Raw genomic sequence first — 8,549 nt, forward strand, 5'->3', positions numbered from 1 at the left:
GGGCACAACTCAAATCAGCTGAGTAACAATGTTCATCAAAGTGTTGAGTGCTACAGTGTAGGTTAGTATATTAGGACAAGTGCATGACGGTAAGGTTAGTTCTGTTTCGTAATGGCTCTCGCTCGGCGTCACTCTCTGCACTGTACCTCGCTTGTGCATGCGCACTGAATAAAAAAATTCCACAATGTACCTTTACATCCCAACATCCGTCTGGCCACACCCCTATCAGCTCACCTACATAAGCAGGGGTGGGGCCACATACTCGCCTCCTTCTTCGCTTTCACCACAAGGAAGTGCCTTCGGTAGATCCCCACTTGACGAGGTTGTTAGGTAGAAGAAAGTTGGAAAACAAGAGATACGTTGACATCATATCTTTATTTTCTCTCTCACTATTTTCGAGAAAATACGGCGATATTGTCTTCGTTACTGGAGTGTCTGGAAGATGATGATCATTCTACACCTCCACCGGTTTTTTCGTATTAGGAGTTCACGCCGCTGACATGCCTCCCAACTACAATCCTCCTTGCTGCGGCTGGATGGGGTAAGACCCTCCAGCAACACAGCTGGACTGTAGGACGCACCGCTGTAGTGAGAAGCGGTGGGTTCCAGGTTTGGTGAGTAATGTTTGCTTGCGAGCACCACTTGTCTGTTAGTGCTATGGGGGCTAGCTGACAATGTTTACGAAAACCGGCCCCAGATTAGGGTCCTTTGTTCAGCCTTTTTAGGCGACGGCGGAGGATCTTGGTTTGAAGCCCATTATAGTCAACTAGTGGGCCACGACCAGTAACTGGTGATCCCAGGATTCTCTGGACGAGTGGATACTTCTCTGTCACCGTATAGGCCCCATCTTTCATATGCAAATGAGAGTATACCCTAAACGAGGAAATGTGGGCATGGATGTTCGTTATCGGAAGATCCATGTTCAAGTTGGCTACAGCCCAGATGGGACTTGTGCTGGCTCCGCCGGATGTATGGTAAAATCACCGTTGTAAACTGTGTTGACATCTCGTTTCTCTTCTCTCTTAAAAGGTGAGGAGGGTTTCAGAACGGCGGCCTGTCTGAGTGTCGCTTGTTATATCGTTGTGTACAAGTTCAGGTGATAGCTGCTTAGCTTGCGTGCTAGTTGTGGCCTACCTTGCAGCTGTGACCGCGTTGCCGACCGCCAAGAACCTTGGTGTTGTCCTCGACGACCAGCTGAACTTCTCTGCTCACATCGCAGCGACAACCAGAACCTGCAGATTCCTCCTGAGCAACGTCAGAAGGATACGCCCCTTCCTGACAAAAGAAGCCACCCAACTCCTCGTCCAATCAACAGTCATCTCCCGCCTCGACTACTGCAACGCACTGCTAGCTGGCCTCCCGGCCACTGCCACCAAGCCTCTTCAACTCATTCAAAACGCAGCGGCCCGCCTGATCTCAAACCTACCGAAGTCGGCCCATGTCACCCCACTTCTTAGGGACCTGCACTGGCTCCCCATTGCTGCACGTATCCGCTTCAAGGCCCTCGACCTAGCATACCATGCGGCAAAGGGAACCGCTCCCGCCTACCTCCGGTCAATGGTCTCTAACTACACACCCTCAAGACCCCTACGCTCTGCATCTTCTGGCCGCCTCAGATCTACTCCTATCCAAGCTCCCGGAGGGTCATCAAAGAGAAGCCGCCTATTCTCAGTCCTTGCCCCACAATGGTGGAATGAACTACCCATCCCAGTTAGGACAGCCGAATCCCGTCCAATCTTTCGCCGTCGACTAAAGACTCACTTCTTCAACCATTATCTGAAATGATAAAAAAAAAAAAAAAAAAAAAAAAAAAAAAAAAACCTTAATGTCATGCACTTGTCCTAATAAACTAACCTACACTGTAACACGCAACACTTTGATGAACATTGTTACTCAGCTGATAGAGTTATACCCTTCTTGCTGTCTTGTCGCACAGAACTTGTAAGTCGCTTTGGATAAAAGCGTCAGCTAAATGACTAAATGTAAATGTAAATGTACCTGTTAGCCAGTCAGCTGTTAGCTGCAGCGCTAGCCCGTTGTGTCACTAGGCTAGGAAACGTTAGCTTGCTGCTATCGGCCGAGAGCGGCTGTTAGCTTGATGCTACACTGTGGAACATTGCTATGACTATAACATGCCTTGAAACACTCTGACTACGACGTCATCTTTGACAGAGGATGTTAGTCGAACCTACCCGGAGCCGGCCGGCGAGGACTGCGTCAACAAGGAGAACCGTAGCGGCGGGATGGAGCAGCGACGCTGCCCGTGTCGTCAACACAGATGCTGTGTTTACTATCGGTGCCTTGTTAGAGACTGCAGTTCGCTTGATCTGCGCTCACGGTAGGAAAGGTTGTGGGGCAAGGACTGAGAATAGGCGGCTTCTCTTTGATGACCCTCCCGGAGCTCGGATAGGAGTAGTAGGAGTACTCAAATCCAAAACCCAAGAGTCATGTGTGACATCATGGAAGACATCAGACATCCTCTAGTAAAACCACTAGATGCATGTTTGCCACATGGAAGACTAATCAATATCTGTAATTGATCACTGGTGGTAAGTCTCAAGAATGTTTGTCCAACGACGTCAAACTTCTGGTCTAATTTGATACGGTTCAGTAAAAGTAAGGCATGGGAACCAGAGAGGGTTGAGAAGTCTCACAATTAAAATGTGAATATCTTTATTTGTCAAGTATATTGTGCATTTACACCATCCTCCCCCGCCAGGGGACCAACTCTGGTTCTAATGACAGGGCTTTGGTCAAGAACTGTAGAACATGTCTTTTATGCATGTCCTCTGCTGGTCTGGGATCGAATCCCACCAAGAACCTTCTCTCCTGTGTCTCCCCTACTCTGTCTCCCTCTCAACTTTCCTACTGTCTCAATAAAGAACCTTCTCTCTTGTGTCTCACCTACTCTGTCTCCCTCTCAGCCTTCCTACTGTCTCAATAAAGAACCTTCTCTCCTGTGTCTCCCCTACTCGGTCTCCCTCTCAGCCTTCCTGCCGTCTCAATAAAGAACCTTCTCTCATGTGTCTCCCTCTCAGCCTCCCTGCTGTCTCAATAAAAAACCTTCTCTCTTGTGTCTCCCCTACTCTGTCTCCCTCAGCCTTCCTACTGTCTCAATAAAGAACCTTCTCTCCTGTGTCTCCCCTACTCTGTCTCCCTCTCAGCCTTCCCACTGTCTCAATAAATAACCTTCTCTCATGTGTCTCCCTCTCAGCCTCCCTGCTGTCTCAATAAATAACCTTATCTCATGTGTCTCCCTCTCAGTCTTCCTACTGTCTCAATAAAGAACCTTCTCTCCTGTGTCTCCCCTACTCTGTCTCCCTCTCAGCCTTCCTACTGTCTCAATAAAGAACATTCTCTCCCGTGTCTCCCTCTCAGCCTGCCTACTGTCTCAATAAAGAACCTTCTCTCCTGTGTCTCCCTCTCAGCCTTCCTACTGTCTCAATAAAGAACATTCTCTCCCGTGTCTCCCTCTCAGCCTGCCTACTGTCTCAATAAAGAACATTCTCTCCCGTGTCTCCCTCTCAGCCTGCCTACTGTCTCAATAAAGAACATTCTCTCCTGTGTCTCCCTCTCAGCCTTCCTACTGTCTCAATAAAGAACCTTCTCTCCTGTGTCTCCCTCTCAGCCTCCCTGGTGTCTCAATAAAGAACCTTCTCTCCTGTGTCTCCCCTACTCTGTCTCCCTCTCAGCCTCCCTACTGTCTCAATAAATAACCTTCTCTCCTGTGTCTCCCTCTCAGCCTTCTTACTGTCTCGATAAAGAACCTTATCTCCTTTGTATACCCTACTCTGTCTCCCTCTCAGCCTGCCTACTGTCTTAATAAAGAACCTTCTCTCCTGTGTATCCTCTACTCTGTCTCCCTCTCAGCTTTCCTACTGTCTCAATAAAGAACATTCTCTCCTGTGTCTCCCTCTCAGTCTTCCTACTGTCTCAACAAAGAACCTTCTCTCCTGTGTCTCCCTCTCAGCCTTCCTACTGTCTCAATAAAGAACCTTCTCTCCTGTGTCTCCCCTACTCTGTCTCCCTCTCAGCCTCCCTACTGTCTCAATAAAGAACCTTCTCTCCTGTGTCTCCTCCACTCTGTCTCCCTGTCAGCCTTCCTACTGTCTCAATAAAGAACCTTCTCTCCTGTGTCTCCCCTATTCTTCTTCTTCTTCTTCTTCTTCTTCTTCTCTCTCTCCTTCTCCTTCTCCTTCTCCTTCTCCTTCTCCTTCTTCTTCTTCTCCTTCTCCTTCTTCTTCTTCTTCTCCTTCTTCTTCTCCTTCTCCTTCTCCTTCTCCTTCTCCTTCTTCTTCTTCTTCTTCTTCTTCTTCTTCTTCTTCTTCTTCTTCTTCTCCTTCTTCTTCTTCTTCTTCTTCTTCTTCTTCTTCTTCTTCTTCTTCTTCTTCTTCTTCTTCTTCTTCTTCTTCTTCTTCTTCTTCTTCTTCTCCTTCTTCTTCTCCTTCTCCTTCTCCTTCTCCTTCTCCTTCTTCTTCTTCTTCTTCTTCTTCTTCTTCTTCTTCTTCTTCTTCTTCTTCTTCTTCTTCTTCTTCTTCTTCTTCTTCTTCTTCTTCTTCTTCTTCTTCTTCTTCTTCTTCTTCTTCTTCTTCTTCTTCTCTCTTCTTCTTCTTCTTCTTCTTCTTCTTCTTCTTCTTCTCTCTTCTCTCTTCTTCTTCTTCTCTCATTACCATAGAGAGATCAGCAGAGTCCCTCACAGAGTCTCACAAGTTCTAGCCACGTGACCAGAGACAGGAAGTCTGTGCACGAGGGTCAAAGTGCTTATACAGCCATGTACTCACCAAGAATTGTGAAACATGTAACTTTTATTTAAGCCGCATTTCAAATAGGGATCTACATAGGTGGTCTATGCGCAGTGGTTCCCAAAGTCGGGGTCGCGACCCAAAGATGGGCCGCGAGCAGCCACGGGAGGGCCGCGAGATGATTTAAAAAAAATGTAGGCCACTGACAGTGTTTCTAGTTGTATTCTAAAATTCTATTCTATTGTATTCTAAAATGTGACTATATGGTTTTATATTAACTTAATAAATAAACAAACGAAAAATCTACTTATTTCAACGAACATTTCAAACTAAATAACAGATTATGCACATAAAACGCTGAAAACAACCGAAGCAACAATAGTATTTTAATGAGGCTATTATTATTATCATTATTATTTTGCAACAAGTTAGCCCTCTCATAAATAGCACATATAAATGAATAACTAACTTGAACTAACTTAATAGGATTGAAGTGATATTTGGCTTAAAAAATCGGTCACATGAAAAAAGAAAAGAAAAAAAAAAGCCTGACGATGTGCATTGGGCCGCGGCTCTCTGACGCCTTATTTTCTGGGTCCCGGCCTGAAAAGTTTGGGAACCCCTGGACTATGCAAGCAGCGTAGTCATAGTCAGAGTGTACGCGGGAACGGTAGAGAAAGGTAGCATTTAATGTGTGTGTAACGTTAGTCAATAACATTAAGAATAGAGAGCTGTTGTCAACCCTGCAAATGGAAATAAATGCCCAGTCCTTGAGAGAACGGTTTCCTGGTTTACTGTCACCACCTTACAGACGGAATTACCCCGACGTCCGGCTAGCTGTAACAAGCACGTTACATGACCGGCACGTCGACCCTGGAGGGTTAGGAGAACTCTCGCCTGTACTCTACTACGGTTCAGATTAATACAGGAAAGGGTAACATTTTAACAATACATGTATTGTAACAGTAATTGAGTTACTGAATTAAAAAAGTAATGCGTTAGAGTACTAGTTACTGCCAAAGGTAATGGCGTTACTGTAACGCGTTACTTTGTAACTCGTTAGTCCCCAACACTGACCTTGTATGACAAATAAAAACAAAACTTGAACTTGAACTTGAACTTGGTACACAGGTGTGTTTGGTTTCTGTGGGTTTCAAGTCACGGCGGGCGGGCGGGGAAAAACATTTCTTTCCACTTAACATCCAAAGTAATCTGCAGCGTAATGAAAAGTGTCTCTCAGCCCTGGCGGCCCTGACAGCCGACGTGCACTGGCTTTAGTTTACTGAGCAGAAAGGAGGCCGAGGGCCCACAGACAGCTGCTCCGAGGGGGAACAAGCGGGGTGACAAAGCAGCATTTATCCACGGCAGGCGCTGCGCCGGGACCCCGGCACACCGGCTTGACCGCTGGAAAGAAAGACACACTTATGTCTTGGAATATAGCGTGGAAATGCCGTCGGAGCCAGTTGTCCCTGGACACAGCGGCGCACAGCTGTTAGCCATACTCCCCTCTCTGCCCGCATGGAACCCTGCTAGACCACAGGCATGGCTGAGAATCTACAAGCTGTGCAAGTTCTCCTCCGCGAAGCCAAGTCGACGCGTTTAGCCGAAACGGTGAAGCGGCGCGCGAACGCAGTTGAAAGTCTAAATGGTGTTTGTGTTATGTCTGTGATGGACGCTCTTCTTGTGGCAGTCTAAACGGTTATTTCGAGGGGGCAGTTGGCGATGAATGTGCACCGCACAGGAGCGTGTTAATATAGATTCAGCAGGATTACGTGCAAACTCTCACGCTGCTGGCCAGTATGACTCACTACCATAGTATCTTTATACAAGTCAAGAGTTTTAATTGTCACGGCATACAAGTATACAATGAAATGCGGGTGGTCTTGCCCGCAACGATGTGCAATACAGTGGTACAACATATAATAGAATCCAATAAAAAATAAAACATTGTGCAATAAACAGGTAACAGGTAACATCTCGGTATCTGTACATAGTTATTTACAGAGCATATAGGACATGCTAGGTAGCTTTGGTAGTGCAATACACTGTTCCTGTTATTCTAATTTAAAGTGGCCTTTCCTTTTGGCCATAAGTGTGCGGCATGAGTGTGTGCCCGCTCATGTTAAAGTGTTAAGTGGCTGCTAGTGTGTGAGCGTGCACAGCGTGCGTGTCGTGTGTGTGTTCATGTGTGCTTGTGTGTGGATAGTTCAGTGTTCTGTGGCACTCAATGTTCATTGTTCAGGGCTCTGATGGCCTGGGGGAAGAAGCTGAGCCTAAGCCGCTCTGTCCTAGTAGCTGGGGTTCGCAGGCGTCTGCCTGACCTCAGCAGCTGGAACAGGCTGTTATTGGGGTGGTGAGGGTCTTTCATTATCCTGCAGGCTCTGGATTTGCACCTCTTGTTGTATAGAACCTGCAGGGGAGGTAGTGCAATACCCGTGGTACGCTCGGCTGAGCGCACCACTCGCTGTGATACCTGTATCACTGTTCATATTAATACTACAACTCTGTACATATGTAACAGATGGTACCGCGAGGAGCAGTCACGATGGACTTCAGATGTTGTGAAGTGACTGTGGCGAGTAGCGGTACTGCGAGTTAAACTCACTCTCCCTTAAAAGACACATAGACACGTTGCCAAGAAGTGAATTCACCTCTTGGTATAGCGGTCTGTGCTGTCGCCCGTGGTGCGGCAGACCACGGGTTAGAAACTCCCTCGGGGTATCGAAGTTAAACACAATGCAGGGGTGACGGTGTCACAACCGTTACATTGGTGCCGTAAGACCCGGATGCCTTGGGTGGAGTGAGTTTAAGGGGGGTGAGTGTAACAGATGGTACCGCGAGGCGCAGTCACGATGGACTCCAAGTGTTGTGAAGTGAATGTGGTGCATCGAAGTCAAACATTACTGTGACATTTGCACTCTGGTTGGATGCCAAACTTCTTTTTGTTGTACTGTACTACGTGTGGTGTATGATGACAATACATTTGAATATAATCTAATTAGATTAAGGGGCGACAGTGCCTCAGGAGGTAGAGCGGTCGCCCGGTAATCGGAAGGTTCCCGGTTAAATTTCGACGTGTCCTTGAGCAAGACACTGTAACCCCCTAACTGCTCCCGATGAGCAGGTCGGCACCTCCGCCTCCGTCGGTGTGTGAATGTGTGAGTGAACGGGTGAAACGTGAGGAACAAAACATTTGTAAAGCGCTTTGGATTAAAAGACGTTATATATAAAACGCACCATTTACCACGTGTTAATTACGTGCAAAAGCAGCACAACCCTCTCCCGTGTGGCACGGCCGGTCACGTGGAGATCGGATGGATCCCCCGTTCCCCTGGCGCTGTGCACAGAACCCTGCATGGCCGACCCGCGGCCGTGCGCGAACGCGACATGTCCCGGCATTGTTCTTGGTTGCTGCTCCTGCCTGTAGGGGCTGAGGAGGGAGGCGGGTCTGTGCATACCATTAAAAAACTCACAGAGCACTCATTACAGCAGCATCTCCCTCCCGTCTCCCTCCGCACGACCAGCCACAACATGTCCCCTCACGCTCCCCAGCCGCAGCAGCACTGCAGGCCCAACACCTCCTTGGCACGGCGCTCCGCTCTTACCATGAGTCACTTGAGTGAAATGCCTCGAACTCTGATTAATGACGGCTTTACGGTTGCCAGGTCGGGAGGAGAACAGGAGATGTATGTATGCATGCGGGCGAGCAACCTCCCCTCCCCCCTCCCCCCACATCCCTCCTCCCCTCCCGCCTCTCTTCCTGTAAGCAGGGGGAGAGAGAGAGAGACGTCGACGACTTGACACATC

This window comes from Notolepis coatsorum (assembly GCF_963971535.1).
Source record: "Notolepis coatsorum genome assembly, chromosome: 17".
Classification (NCBI taxonomy): domain Eukaryota; kingdom Metazoa; phylum Chordata; class Actinopteri; order Aulopiformes; family Paralepididae; genus Notolepis; species Notolepis coatsorum.